This window comes from Scyliorhinus canicula, chromosome 9 (genome assembly GCF_902713615.1).
Source record: "Scyliorhinus canicula chromosome 9, sScyCan1.1, whole genome shotgun sequence".
Taxonomy (NCBI): Eukaryota; Metazoa; Chordata; class Chondrichthyes; order Carcharhiniformes; family Scyliorhinidae; genus Scyliorhinus; species Scyliorhinus canicula.
In genome coordinates, this window is record NC_052154.1 from 178,710,419 (window position 1) to 178,726,194 (window position 15,776).

At 46.0% G+C, this 15,776-nt stretch overlaps 1 protein-coding gene, 1 long non-coding RNA gene and 1 pseudogene across 4 annotated transcripts in view; 2 read left to right on the forward strand and 1 right to left on the reverse strand.

Annotated features, from left to right (window-relative positions):
• The window catches only part of LOC119971932, a 35,868-nt gene extending 29,063 nt beyond the window's left edge, over nt 1-6,805 (forward strand). The window contains exons 2-3 of the long non-coding RNA XR_005461949.1: nt 559-722; nt 6,613-6,805. This is a non-coding gene — a long non-coding RNA (uncharacterized LOC119971932). The remainder of the gene's footprint in view (nt 1-558; nt 723-6,612) is intronic.
• LOC119971929 (leucine-rich repeat-containing protein 4C-like) overlaps nt 1-15,776 on the reverse strand; it is a 1,202,445-nt gene that overhangs the window by 761,600 nt on the left and 425,069 nt on the right. The gene's annotated exons all lie outside the window — the stretch shown is intronic.
• LOC119971930 lies at nt 8,746-11,364 on the forward strand (annotated as a pseudogene).

Here is a 15,776-nt window from a genome sequence, read left to right on the forward strand (position 1 = left end):
GCAATTCTTGCCATGCATAATTTTGCCAGGCGAAGGATTGGGAATCGCTTCCTGATTTGTGCTCCCTTCAGCTCCGCCGGCAGAAACTAATCTCCCAAAAGGAGAATTTTACCCATAATTTTTCTCCACGCACTTCGCTATAACATAACAAAACCTGGTTGGTACTAGACAGTAAACTTCAAGTTGGTTTAGAAGTTCACAACTTGAAAAGCTTGTGAGAAGCATGACTTGGAAATATTTTCTACCAGCTTTTCTTCATTAATCTGCTGTTAATAATAATGATGTTCAATGAAAGACTTTTCCCTAAAGCAGAAAAACATCTTAGCCAAGGTTCATTGAAACCTTTGTGCTACCACACAGCCAACATCCAACCAGAAAGTTCCAGTGGCTCCAGTGATTGCACCTCAACGCATTTGTCAAAGAACAATGTTACACCATTAACATAATGGATGGAAACATTAGCAGCACTGGGCACATTTATTTATTTATTTTATTGGCAAGATATTTTACGAATGACTTTTTAACTTTTGTTTCTGCTCCAATTTTCTCTCTTTCCAGGTTGAACATCGAAGGCATTGAGTATAATCCCAGAGGCAGTCCAGGCCCCTGCTGCTTCTCTGCCTGATTATTCTTCATGAGCGAGCCTGGATTGCAAATGCCAGCAGGGTATTCAACTGTGTGGTCATCAGAGCTGAAAGCAACTACACCCGCCATTCATGCATGTATGTTTCCGATATTCATTCCACGATGCACAATCAGGAGTAACAACACAGGCCAATTTTTGAACTACTTTGCTCCAGAGCATCCTATAGCATCTCAAAGCTGACAAATTCAGCCAGACCACGAGCATGCTGGGGAGGATCTTAATTTGTATGGCAAAAGCATAATCCGCTCACTCGGTGAGCCTTTGCGAAGCGACGCGGCGTATTATTTTTGTTATTGATCAACAAAAAAAATGTTTGGAACTTGGCAAATACCCAAATGAAAACTCTTGATCACAACAACATCCCTGCAGTTCTCCCTGTCCATAAAGACAAACATATAGCTTGAAGGTCTGGTACAAGTGGATAGCACTGTGGCTTCACAGTGCCAGGGTCCCAGGTTCGATTTCCCCGCTGTGTCACTGACTGTGCGGAGTCTGCACGTTCTCTCCGTGTCTTCGTGGGTTTCCTCCGGGTGCTCCGCTTTCCTCCCACAGTCCAAAGACATGCAGGTTAGGTGGATTGTCTTTGACAATTGCCTTTAGTGTCCAAAGAAAAAGGTTAGGAGGGGTTATGGGGATAGGTTGGAAGTGAGGGCTGAAGTGGGTCGGTGCAGACTTGATGGGCCAAATAGCCTCCTTCTGCACTGTATGTTCTAATACATTTTAAATGACTTTTTTTTAATGGTAAACCTATTTATTCCCATTTAGAGGAAGATATCACGGCTGTATAAATGTTGCAGGATAATTGACAGGCGAATACCTTCAGCCTATCAAGTGACACTAACAAAGCTTGCATTTACATGGCGCCTTCCACACGAGAAAACTGCTCACAGAGGTGAATATGGATGCCAAGCAATGATGGAGAAGAGGTACACAGGTCACCAAAAGCACATGCCACAATTGTTCACTAGATGAACGAAAGATTCAACAGTTGTTGGCCTGGAATCTCAGGGTAGTTCGAATAAGCCTGGAAGCCAACATGCTGCTGACACTCATATATGACCCAAACTTGCCCGAACAGCTCGAGTGCGGAGAAAGCCAGGGTCCTTTTTAAGAACATGAGGGGTCTGCTGAATCTGAGGTTTAATTGTCTTGGGTAATGATCATTTTGGACATCCAAAGAGAAACCAGAAATTAAAAGGTCAGAAATTTTCTCTCATGTGGAGCAGACAATAAAAGTTTGCAGATTTGCATGAGATTTTGTTCATGGCCATCGCCAATGAGATTGCAGAGAGCTAAGCAAGATGTCTGAAGTTTCAAACCTGCGAATGGGGGATCTTTTGTTCAATGCGGTTGGTTACACGTTCATTTGGTCACCAGCAATTCACCCATTTCATCTGAGAGACCATAGCACCCGTGAGGAGCATTGAGCACCTGATCTTCATCCTGCTTGGCTTCAAAATGCCACTTGACAGTTGCCTCTTGACCAAGTAATGCCAACTTTCTAGGAGTTTTGGCGTGAGGAGTTAATCTTCCCATTCTACATAATATCAATACCCTAATGGTTAAATTGTCACTGGCCCAAATGGCTAAATTGGTGTCAATCGTCGGTGTTGAGAATGCTGCAAGGTGGCTGATGGAGCCATTAGAGTTCCCAACATCGTCTCAATCAGGTGTTAAAGTTCAGGCCAGGCAGGACTGAAGCGCGAAAGGAACAACTGGAACAACCTATTATGATGATCAGAGCACAATCTCTGCTATGTTAACAAAGAAGAAATCAGGTCAGCGGTGTTCCTGGGTGTTCTGGCATTTGACCAGATTTGGCACTGTGATATGCCATTCTCCCAATCAATATACCCAGCAAGCTGATTTGATGGATTTCTTGGCAGACGACGGATGCAGCAGTTTCCAATAGGCGCTTGTCCAGGACTTGGCTTTTCAGCACATCCTTGTTCCTCATTAACATCAATGAGATCCCAACACCTAATTAAATAATTAGTGCCTCCTCAGTTTTTCCAATGACAATTCCATTTGGGTATCATCAGAATGTTACCCCTGAATGTACAAATTTTGGATCAACCTACTCTAGAAATATGACCATTCACTCGATACCCAGATTACAAGGTGAAACAATCCACGTTCGCACTTTTTCTGATTGATTTACCTGAACAACTGCAAACAATGTAAGACAGACTTCTGAGGTTCCAACGGAATGCCTGCACAAAGCAAGGATTAATGCGACATGGAGGGAGAAACAGAGCTAATCCTTAAGGTCGGTGACCCTTTATTTAACACTGACCTGAAATATTAACTCTGTTTCTCTTCTCCTTCATTTATCTCCTTTTGATATCTCGCTACTGTCACTGTTGACCAAGGAAGAAGCACGGGGGACAAGTTCAAAGTTTGCTGATGATACAAAACTTGGGAGCATTCCGAAAGTGACAGTGCCAAACCTGAAACATTGGCCGGGATTCTCCGAGCCACAATCGTGCCCGGCGCGGGGGCAGAGAAAGGGGCGTCGGACTCGCGACACCCTCCCGCGATTCTGCGGTGATCAGAGAAGCGCCACCAGTCGGGCGAGCGCGGTCAATGCGGCGCCGGTCGGGGGCCGTTAAAAGAGGCCCCCGCGGTGATTCTCTGCGGATGACCGGCCAAGTTCCCGCGGGAGCTCGGTGTCGCGGCTGCGGTGGCCGTCCTGGTTGTGGGGGGGGGGGGGGGGGGGGCAGTGGTGGTGGTGGGAGATGGTGGTGGGACATGGTGTGTCCACCATATCGTGCAGGGCCGGCGTCGCAGGCAGCCTCCGCGCACATGCGCAGACCCGCGGCCGTATATGCAGGTCCCAGTATCAGCAGCAACGGGAGCTGTGTGGACTACTCTGGAGCCCTGCAAGCCCCCTTAAAAATGGAGAACCCCCCTGGACTTTCTAGAAAAATGTCCGGAGTGATTTGCGCCCGTTTTCTTGCGGGCATAGGGACATAGCCCCATTATTGAAGAATCCCACCCATTGTTCTTCAAGCCAAAGAATAATAAACACATAAAATTGTCAGTGGCTCCATAATGTTGCACATTCCTGAGAGACAAATCATTGCATTAACATTTCAGATGACAACATATTTTAAACAATACAATTATTCAGCTAAACGCTGCCAATATTGAACAGCTTAAAACATCCAAGATTGTAAATCAGTTTCATTTGTAAATGTAATGTGTCCAGGGGTATATCATTCACTGATACAGAAGTAAAAAGCACGAGGATAAAATTGGTCCCTAATTGATCAGTTAGTCTTTCTGAGCAAATTTGTTTATTATCCATTTGGACATGACATTCTGTGAATGCGTAACACTGCTAATAATAATAATCACTTATTGTCACAAGTGCACAGAACATAGAACATACAGTACAGAAGGAGGCCATTCGGCCCATCGAGTCTGCACCGACCGACTTAAGCCCTCACTTCCACCCTATCCCCGTAACCCAATAACCCCATCTAACCTTTTTTGGTCACTAAGGGCAATTTATCATGGCCAATCCACCTAACCTGCAGGTCTTTGACTGTGGGAGCAAAACTCACGCAGACACAGGGAGAACGCGCAGACTCCGCACAGACAGTGACCCAGCAGGGAATCGAACCTCGGATTTGGCGCTGTGAAGCCATAGTGCTAATCACTTGTGCTATAGTGCTGCCCTTGAAGTCGGCTTCAATGAAGTTACTGTGAAAAGCCCCTAGTCGCCACATTGCGGCGCCTGTTCGGGAAGGCTGGTACGGGAATTGAACCCGCGCTGCTGGCATTGTTCTGCATTACAAGCCAGCTGTTTAGCCCACTGTGCTAAACCAGCCCCTAAACCAGCTGATCACCCAGTTGGGTGATCGCGAGCTTATTTTCTTTATATTCTGAACTTTAGAAAAATAACAACATTAATAAGTGGTAATGACCTAAAACTCACTGCCCATGAGGGTGGTGGAAGCGGAGACAATGAAGAATTTGATATGGAAATTGAATGGGCACTTGTGGTAAATAGACTTGCAGGTTTAGAAAGGGTTTTAAAAACAAATCGCTCATGGGATGTGGGCATCACAGGCTGTGCCAGCATTAATTGCCCATCCCCAATTGCCCTTAAGGGAGAAGTTAAGAGTCAACCACATTGCTGTGGGTCTGGAGTCACATGGAGGCCAGACCAGGTAAGACAGCATCAGTGAACCAGATGGGTTTTTACGATGATGGTTTCATGGTCATCATTAGAGTTTTAATTCCAGATTTTTATTGGATTCAAATTTCACCATCTGCTGTGGTGGGATTTGAACCTGGGTCCCCAGAGCATTACTCTGGGTCTCTGGTTTACTAGTTCAGTGACAATACCACGACACACTGCTCCCCGCCCCCCCCCCCCCCCCGCCATGGGACTAAGTGGGTTGCTCCTTAGAGGCAGCATGAACTCGATGGGAGGATGGTCTCCTTCTGGGCCATAAATGACTCAATAACTCTCCTCAATTCTTTTCAGATTTTCTTTCTATTTAAACTTTCCACCAAAGAACATGTGAAAATGTTTGTTAAAAGAGTGCATGCTGTGCTTCATAGATAAGCAAATATTTTGCAGACCTTCAGGGCAATCTGTTTTATATGTTGCATTTGGATGCATTTGGATCCTCTAATCTACAATAGCTAACTAGATACATTTATTAAATGCTTGCCTCTATTTCTCTTGTTTTGTTTGTGCTGTGGGTATTTGTTTTGAAGTGATGTGTAGCAGTGTGAGATATTGGGACAGAATTCTCCAACCGTTGCGATTCACTTTTCCCGCTAGCAACGCAGCCCCGCCCGTGGGTTTCTGGGCGGCATGGGTTGGCCTCAAAGCGAAATCCCATTGACGAGCGGCAAGAAGACAGAACCTCGCCACCAGCAAATGGTGCGCTACCGAGAAACACGCGGCTGGGGACTGCAGAAACCAGCCCAATATGCGAAGTGTACTGCATCGTGAAACTATTCTGTGACTCTTTTCCACACTGAACTTCGATTCTAGCTTTTTGTGACCATTTTCGACACTGATCTCCCACTTTAGTATTCTGCATGGTCATGTAACAACAGATTTCTACATATTCTCTCCTAAATACATGTAAATGAATTTGAGAATACTGGTACACTATTGCTTTGATGTATCGGATACAATTTCGGAAGAATGGATCTGAAGAGGACAATCAGAAGGATAAATTGATAGTTAAGTTACTGAACCATTCACTGTGAATACTTCCCATAGGATCAACAGAAAATCAATTAACAAGAGACAAGACGGAGAAGACTTCCTGTGCATACAGTGTTATTGACTGGACTGCATGGCTGATAATTTGACTTGACTTTATTAGTCAACAGACATGAAAACAAATTTGTTGATTAGTCAAATTCAGAATAAGTGACCCTATTCTGTTTGTGGATAAACTTCTCGCTGATCTGCATGCAAGCAATACTCTCAGTTCTTCAAAAAATGAAGCAGTCCTAATGTGACCTTGCCTCACTTCTTACAAATGCAACACATTGATAAAGGATAGCACTGTCGGCATTAGCTGAGCCTCATTTTTGATATGCCCACTCTTCAGTCAGGAGGTTGTGGCTTCAAGCCACGTATGTTAAGAGACTTGTGTATAATAGTGCCGAGGACCGGGTTCGATCCTGGCCCCGGGTCACTGTCCTTGTGGAGTTTGCACATTCTCCCTGTATCTGAGTGGGTCTCACCCCACAAACACAAAAGATGTGCCGGGTAGGTAAATTAAGCAGACTAAATTACCCCTTACTTGGAAAAGAAATGAATTGAGTACTCTAATTTTATTTAAAAAAAGGGTCTTGTATAACTGAGGCCGACAGAGTTTTGAAAGAAAACTGTGGGAATACTACACGGTCAAAGGTACAATTAGGTGTTAATGCAAGGGCTCACCAGCGCTTTCAGGTGGACATAAGATGGTTTTGACATTTTTCAGAGGTTGCCACTTTCCTGATGTCCTGTCCAATATGACTTCATCAACCAACATCGCTGAAACGAATATCTGGGGCAGGATTCTCCGTTTCTGCGATTTTGAGCTATATCAGTGGTATTGAAGATCTCAACACACGCAAGTTCTTTATTTCTTAATACCTAAGGAAACATTGTCGAAGTACTGTATTTCAATTATTTTTTCAACATGTAAATTATCGAAAGAGATACACTGAAGGGTCTCTTTTCTGGGAGGGGGTGATTATGGGGGGGAATCCCTCTACTTAGGAGTTCTTAATGGGGGGCTGTTTAGTTAGAATCTCCCTGTGGGGGCTCCCTTTAGTTAATGGGTCTCTCTGGGGATCATGTTAGTTAGGCGGGTCTCTATGGGTGGGTTCCTTCAGATAGGGGGTTTTGGGGGGGTCTCCATCTTAAAGGGGTCACTGGAGGGATCACACTATTAAGAGGGTGTCTGGGGGGTGGGGCATGGGGGCCTGGTAGAGGAGGGGTGGGCAGGTAGTGGCGGGAGGGTGGCCTTCGGATGGACTTTGGGGCAACTCCCCGAAGGAATTACTCCCTTGGCCGACCACGAGGTCCATCACGTCAGGGCCACGCTGGTAAATACCAGAAGTGATCCACGCCCACGTGATTCCCGGCCCAGAGGACTGGAGAATGAAGGAGGTTCAGAGAATAGGGTCGCGGACCCGCTAACATTTACCTCCTGCCTGTGCCACACGGTCGTGAACCTCCATGCCACCGCCAGCGGGGGAGTCGGAATATCATGTTCCGCCACTGATCCCGATTTTCCTCTGATGCCCGATTCTCCTTCCCACCGGGAAAAGCAGTTCGGGTATCCAGGAGAGAGAACTAAGCCACTAATCTTTGAGTTAATAGCTACTGTCTGATATTTTGGTGAAGCAAAAAAAATGGTTACATTCTTTCTAGCTAACGAAGAAGAAATGGGTTTGAAAAAGGCAAAGTTCACAATACTAAGTAAATACTGCTAAACTCTAGAGATGACTAAACATCCACAGAAGAACATACAAAATAATAGCGGGAGTAAACAACAGGATCCATTGACTGATCCACCATTCAATAAGATCATAGCTGTTATAGATGTGGGGTTGTTTGGGAATGATGACAAGGAGTTCAATTTTAACAGTTTATTATAAAGATTTTCAGCAGCTCTTGTACACCATGCCTGTAGCAATGCCGGTGAGAACTCCTGCTCACCACACCACACCCCATACATAGTCATAGTCATAGAATTCACAGTGCTGAAGGAGGACCTTCGGCCCAACGCGTCTGCACCGGCCCTTGGAAAGAGCACCCTGCCCAAGCCCACACCTCTACCCCAATGCCCATAACCCAGTAACCCTACCTTACAATTTTTGAACACTAAGGGCAATTTAGCATAGCCAATCCACCTAACCTGCACATCTTTGGACTGTGGGAGGAAACTGGAGCAACCGGAGGAAACCCACGCAGACACGGGAAGAATGTGCAGACTCCGCACAAACAGTGACCCAAGCCGGGAATTGAACCTGGGACCCTGGAGCTGTGAAGCAACTGTGCTAACTACTGTGCTGCCATGTTGCCAATCACATCATGTCATGTTAATGTATGCACAGGTCATGTTAATGTCTGCATGAATACACATTCTAGATCGGATCCTGTCACCAGTGAGCGTCACACCACTGAGACACACATGTCTGGGGGAATTGGAGAATCCAGCCCAAGGACTACAACTTCAACAGTTTATTATAAAGCTCGGCAGCAGCTCTTACATTCATACAGCCATGCTGGTGAGAACTGCCGCTTAATCATTGCATCACTTCCGGTGCTCAAGTCGAAAACACTACGACTGTACAGAATTAACATGAGGTAAATATGAATTAACAGGAAAGCTGTGGCCAACAACATCATACTGCATGTTAAATAATAAATGTAATGAAGGCATACCCCATGGATTTCTCAGCAACTCACCCAGAATACTTTGATTAGCAATATTGCATTAACACTCTGTCTCCCTCATCAGGAATTTCATCTCTTCGTTTTGACGATTTAGCCTCTGAATTCCCTCAAAAGCCACTCTGACTCAAATTGCCTCAATGACCGCTGAGCTCTCCCTTTAGTCTCTGAGTCAACCGAAGGGAGCTGTTTGCAGCTCCACCGCTGAACGAATTCCCGCCAACTTGAAAATGGGCAAGGAAAAGGTGCACATCAACATTGTTGTCATTGGACATGTCGACTCTGGTAAATCTGCAACCACTGGCCATCTCATTTACAATGTGATGGAATTGATAAGAGAACTATTGAGAAATTTGAAAAGGAAGCAGCAGAGATGGGCAAAGGATCCTTTAAATATGCCTGCGTCTTGGACAAGCTGAAGGCTGAACGTGAATGTGGTATGACCATAGACATGTCCCTCTGGAAACTTGAAACTTCAAAGTACTACATCACAATCATTGCTGCCCCTGGACACAGGGACTTTATCAAGAATATTGATTACTGGGACATCACAGGCTGACTGTGCTGTGCTGATTGTTGCTGCTGGTATGGGTGAGTTTGAAGCTGGTGTATCAAACAATGGACAAACGAGAGAGCATGCCGTGTTGCCCTACACCCTGGGTGTGAAGCAGCTCATTGTTAGTATCAACAAGGTGGACTCGACTGAGCCACCATACAACGCAAAACGATATGAGGAAATCACAAAGAAGTCACCACATACATCAAGAAGTTGGCTACAATCAAAATACTGTAGTTCTTGTCCCCCATCTCTGGTTGGAATGGTGACAATATGCTGGAAACCAGTTCAAATATGTCCTGGTTCAAAGGTGTGGAGATTACTTGGAAAGAGGATAAGGCCAGTAGACAAACTCTTTTACTCTTTTGGAGGCTCTCGACCACATTCTACCTCCAGAACACCCTGTAAGCAAACCACTTTGTCTCCCCTTGCAGGATGTCTGCAGGATTGGTGGTATTGGCACAGTACCAGTGAGTCGTGTTGAGGCCAGTATTATGAAACCTGGTATGTTGGTGCACTTTTCTCCTGCCAATCTTGTCACTGAAGTGAAATCTGTGGAAATGCATCATGAGGCTCTTTCGGAAGCCTTACCTGGTGACAATGTTGGTTTCAATGCGAAGAACGTTTCTGTTAAAGATATCCGTCAAGGTAATGTTACTGGTGACAGCAAAGTCGATCCACCAATAGAAGCGTCCACCTTTGTTGCACAGGTTATTATCCTGAACCACCCTGGACAAATTGCTGCTGGCTATTCCCCAGTACTTGATTGCCATACTGCCCACATTGCCCTGTATGTTTGGGTTTTGTACGTTTCGGCGTAGCCCATTCGGCGTGGCCCATTCGGCGTCAGGGAAATAATTGGCTGATTCGGTGTGGCCGTTTAGGCGTCAGGACATTTCAGCGTCACTTTTAAAAATATTTTAAAAACCTAGTTAAAAAACCTTCATTAAAACGCCGAATTGGCCACGCCGAAACGTCCCATTCCCCTCTCAGGAGCAAAGGTGAAATGGTTCCAAGGTTTTGAATAAACCTTTTAAACCTTCACCTTACGCTTCACCTCGCCGGCTGCTGTCCCCCTGAACTGGGCCGCCTGTCCGCTTCACCTCGCCGGCTGCTGTCCCCCTGAACTGGGCCGCCTGTCCGCTTCACCTCGCCGGCTGCTGTCCCCCTGAACTGGGCCACCTGTCCGCTTCACCTCGCCGGCTGCTGTCCCCCTGAACTGGGCCGCCTGTCCGCTTCACCTCGCCGGCTGCTGTCCCCCTGAACTGGGCCGCCTGTCCGCTTCACCTCGCCGGCTGCTGTCCCCCTGAACTGGGCCGCCTGTCCGCTTCACCTCGCCGGCTGCTGTCCCCCTGAACTGGGCCGCCTGTTCGCTTATTTTCAGAATGTCTCAAAAGCAGCACGATTAATGTTGAATTGTTTTTCAATTGGTAATTTTAAAACTTCATTTAGAAATCACTATTGATTTTTCCAGTAATAATGGAGCTAGCTGATATCTGCCTTGAAAGAAACTTAAATGAAGATCTGAGAATTAATAATCAGTTTTAAAATTGGAAGGCAATAAAACAAAGCTGTTCATATTGGTTATTGAAATTACAAAATCCATTTCTAACCTTAAGAATTGGGCACGCTGTTCACTAAGAGCAAGACGGATATTAAATGTCTTTCTAACCTGTCTTTCTGAAGCCTGTCCCGCCGCCGAAAAATTCCTCCACCGAAAAATTCCTCCGCCGAAAGAGCTACGCCGAATGGGCCACGCCGAATGGGCCACGCCGAAACGTCCCATCCCCTGTATGTTTAGTCACTTAAAGGAGAAGATTGATCGTCATTCTGGCAAGAAGTTGGAAGATAGTCCAAAATTCGTTAAGTCTGGAGATGCAGCCACCGTAGATATGACTCCATCCAAGCCCATGTGTGTGGAGAGCTTCTCTGAATACCCACGTTGTTTCGCTGTCCGTGACATGAGACAAACTGTGGCTGTCGGTGTGACCAAAGGTGTTACTAAGAAGGAATCTGCTGTCAAAATGACCAAGGCTGCAAGTAAAATATTAAAGAAGTGAATATCACCATTGGCCACTCTGATTCAGCAAGCCCAGTTGAGACTGACACCACCAAAACATTTGTTTGTTACCAGCCAAATATGTGTATTGATGAAGGACTAGATATTGATTAAAATGCAGAGAAAGAAATTCAGAAGGAAAGGGTGAGGAATGGTGGAATCTTGATGTATGTGTAAACGCCCTTTTCACTTCGGTGATAACTGTTTTGGTTGTGTAACAACTTAAAACGAATGAATCTACAAAACTTGCTGACTAATAGCCGCTGAGCTCTTAATGGTTCAATCTCTTCAGTTGAGTCTGCATTCCACAAGATTCAAAAAGCTGCCTCCAATTACCAGCGCACTTCCAACTCTTTCACAGGCTCACTAAGTTGGCATTGCCCTGGGTTTCTCTGATACTCCATGCTCCCGGCTAACTGCCTGGAAAGGAACCAGTGACCTTTCGCCACCTTGTCAGCTCCCCAGGACTTCGTTGAGCCTTCACTTCCTGCAGCTTTCCAGGAGCACCCGGGGCTTCTCTGTGAGCTACAAACCACCCAAATTCCAAATTCCAATCCCCTTTCCCCAGAGAGCACACAGATACATTGTAACCACCCATCACCAAGACAACATCGCCATTCATGGTCCGCGGAATGCTTTTAAATTAATTTCAGTCTAACTCTCAAAATAAACAGCTCTGGACTGCACTTCTTTACATACAGTGTAGACATTTTCCGGGGACTAAGTCCCCACGCCAGCGGAAAAACCGACGCAAACCACTCCGGCTTCAACAGCCCCCCAAAGTGCGGAATTCTCTGCACTTCCGCGGGCTAGGTGGACGGGGGAGGGGTTAGTCCCGCTCCAACCGGCAGCGAAGGGACTGCGCGGGTTCGTGCATGCGCCAAAGGGCCGGCGTGAATCCGCGCATGTGCGGAACTGCCGGCGTGGTTCCGCGCATGTGCAGACCGGCCGGCGTATTCTGGCGCATGCGCAGGAGGTTGTCCTCTTCGCGCCAGCCATGGCGGAGCCCTACAGAGGCCGGCGGGGAAGGAAGGGGTGCCCCCATGGCACACGCCCGCCCGCAGATCAGTGGGCCCCGATCGCACGCCAGGCCACTGTAGGGGCCCCCCTCAGGGTCGGAACCCGCCACGCCCTCCAAGGACCGCCCCAGCCAACTTACCTGCCAGGTCCCGCCATGTAGGACTATGCGTAACCCACGCCGGCAGGACTGGCTAAAAATGAACGGCCGCTTGGCCCATCGGGGCCCGGAGAAATTGCTGGGGGGGGGCGCTGCAAACGCCCCTCGACCAGCGGGGCGTGAACCCCACCCCGCACGAAACCGGCGCTGGAGAATACTGCAGCCGACGGCGGGGCGGAATTCACACCGCCCCCGGGATTATCCGACCCAGCGGGGGGTGTCGGAGAATCCCGCTCGTGCACGTCTCCAGTTCTCCAACTAAGGAAGCCCGCCTAAAGTTTTAAGGTCCATGTCTTCTATTCTGACTGTATTTAATACGCATGGATTGCCATTTTCTTTCCGTTGTTCTGAAACTCACTGAAGACCAGCATTTCAGTTACCTTCACAACAACGATCTTCCCAGACCTCACCGTTACCTCTAAATATTAACGTGAACCATGAACCAGATATTGTCACAAGCAATTGCACATGTATAAACATACATGTTTGGAAAACGGTCGATAGTTTGTATTAATGATACATGAATAAAATATGACCAAAGGGATGTACTTGGTGTGTATCGCACATAATCACAAATGGGCCTGAAGCTGCCACCTTTGAATCTAATGTGTCCAGATAATCTCATATTACCCTGGGAATGTAAAATACCTCAAACATTTGAGCAACAGGTGAAACCAGCCGTTTTGTTCAGCTCCTATGCAGCAGCATAGGCTGTATATCACAATGACAGTCAGACCGTATCAAACGGCACATACCTTCAGCTGCTTGCAATACACAGAGTATTGACCGTACTTAACCAATCTGTGTTTGCAAAATGCAGAACACAAAGGGCGGAATTTTACGGGTCCCCTCTTGCTGGCAGGAACCTCCATTCCCACTGAAGCCAATGGAACTTTGAACGGCTCATCGTATATTCTGGCTCCACCCCTGCCATGTAGAATTCCACCCAACGTATAATGTTAGATGTGATTCCACAACTGGACAGAATTTGCTGAATGATTCCAAGTGTGCTCAGAGTTACACTAACAACCAATTTAAGATTATCAGTCAGATTCGCTGTGTAGCTCACTTATTCTTGCTAGAGGTTACATGTGTTCTTACACAGGGACCTGTCCTCTGCAGGCAAAAAGAACCTGCTCAGGCATTGTGCCTCTTCTTTGAATAAACAAAAACCTGGCGCATTCTCCATGGCAATGTCTCAACCAATCAATCATTTCAGCTTCAGAACATGACTGTAGGAGTCCCTCAGGGTAGTGTCCTAGCCTTAACCATCTTTAACTGCTTCATTAATTACCTTTCTTTCATCATAAGTTACGAGATAGGGATGTTCGCTGATGACTGCACGATGTTCAGCACCATTTATGGCTCTTCAGAGACAGAAACAGTTCCTGTCCAAATGAACGATATCCAGACTTGGGCTGACAAGTGGCAAGAAGCATTTGCACCACACAAGTGCCAAGCAATGACCATCTCTAACAAGAGAGGATTTATCCATCCTCACTTAACGTTCAATGGCATCGCTATCACTGAATCCCCCGCTATCAACATCTTGGGGGTTACCATTGACCAGAAACTGAATGGACTAGCCATACAAATACCAATGACTGCCAGAGCAGGTCAAGGGCTAGGAATTCTGTGCCGAGTAACTCACCGCCCGACTTCCAAACCCTGTCCACCATCTACAAGGTACAGGTCAGGAGTGTAATGAAATACTCTCCATCTGTCTGTTGAGTGCAGCTCCAACAACACTCAAGAAGTTTGACACTATCAAGGACAAAGCAGCCCGCTTGATTGCTACCCCTTCCAAAAACATTTACTCTCTCCACCACCGACGAACAGTGGCAGCCGTGTGTACCATCTACAAAATGCACAGCAGAAACTCAGCAAGATTCCTTTGATAGCACCTTCCAAACACACAACCACTACCATATAGATGGACAAGAGTAGCAGATACCTGGGAGCACCACCACCAGGATGCTCCCCTCCAAGTCACTCGTCATCTTGACTTGGAAATATATCCCCGTTTCTTCACTGTCGATGGGTCAAAACCCTGTAGTTGCCTCCCTATTAGCACAGCAGGTAGGTATATCTACATTACATGGACTGCAGATATTCAAGAAGGCAGCTCACCACCCACCTTCTGAGGGCAACTAGAGATGGGCAATAAATGCTGGCCCAGCCAGTGATGCCCACATCCCGTAAATGAATTTTTAAAAACCTTGTCAACCGATGAGCACCCTATCCTCAGGCAATCTAAATTGTTGTTCCGTTTGAAAGTTTACATTCTTGTTTAGTTCTGATGAGTGCAGGATGAAAAGCTTTGACAGGATGTCTCTTTTTTTCAGCAATACTTAAATCTTGCACTGCAACAATTAATAAAATATATATTTTAAAGTCGTTTTCACTGTGGCTGTTTACGGTTAATGTCATTCTGCTTCTTGCTGTGAATTAAACCCTGAGCACGACTGAGATGAAAAGTGATTGTTTTAATTGAGAAATGGATTCAATTTGGGCCTTTGGTGTCATCTGTTTTAAAACTCAATTGGAAACAAGAAAGAACTGTTTTTATTTTCCAAATGCATCGCATAATAATGAGAAACAGCAGCTTTGCCCAACAGATTTAAAAACAATATTTTCTTAATTGTTCAATGTCAGAAAGCCTTTTGCTAAAAGGATTCAACGAGTCACGATAATTTGATTCCCATTATTAGTACATTCCATGGATATCACATTGAAAAGGAAAGATGCATGAACAATTTGTAGAACCCAGAGGAAGGATGAAACTGTCAAAAAATCCAATGCAAGTGCTCTATACCTGTTGGGATCGATATCGGCAATTACTCAGAGACAAAAAGCGATTGACCAAAGATGTTGAGCCATTAAGCAATTTCAAAGCTGTGTACGTACTGCGGCAAAGTCCTGCCTAATGAAACACTCAACTTTATTATCACAGATTGAATGCTCCGGATTAGTTTTATAACATGTTTAGACTCTACTAATTTAATGACTCAATTATGTACTTTACTCGCAAAGCTATTTCACTCTGTAACTGGCCTTCATGGGGATTTAACTCGTGACCAGAACAAATTAACCTGCTATGTTTTCTAACTTCTAAATGAAATAAAATAGCTTGGTAAGATAGCTTTTCCGTGAAGCGTGAGGGCAGCATGGTAGCACAGTGGTTAGCACAGTTGCTTCACAGATCCAGTGTCCCGGATTCGATTCCCGGCTTGTGTCACTGTCTGTGCAGAATCTACACGTTCTCCCCGTGTGTGCGTGGGTTTCCTCCAAGTGTTCCGCTTTCCTCCCGCAGTCCAAAGATGTGCAGGTTAGGTGGATTGGCGTTGATAAATTGTCCTTAGTGTCAAAAAGGTTAGATGGGGTTGCTGGGTTTCAGGGATAGAGTGG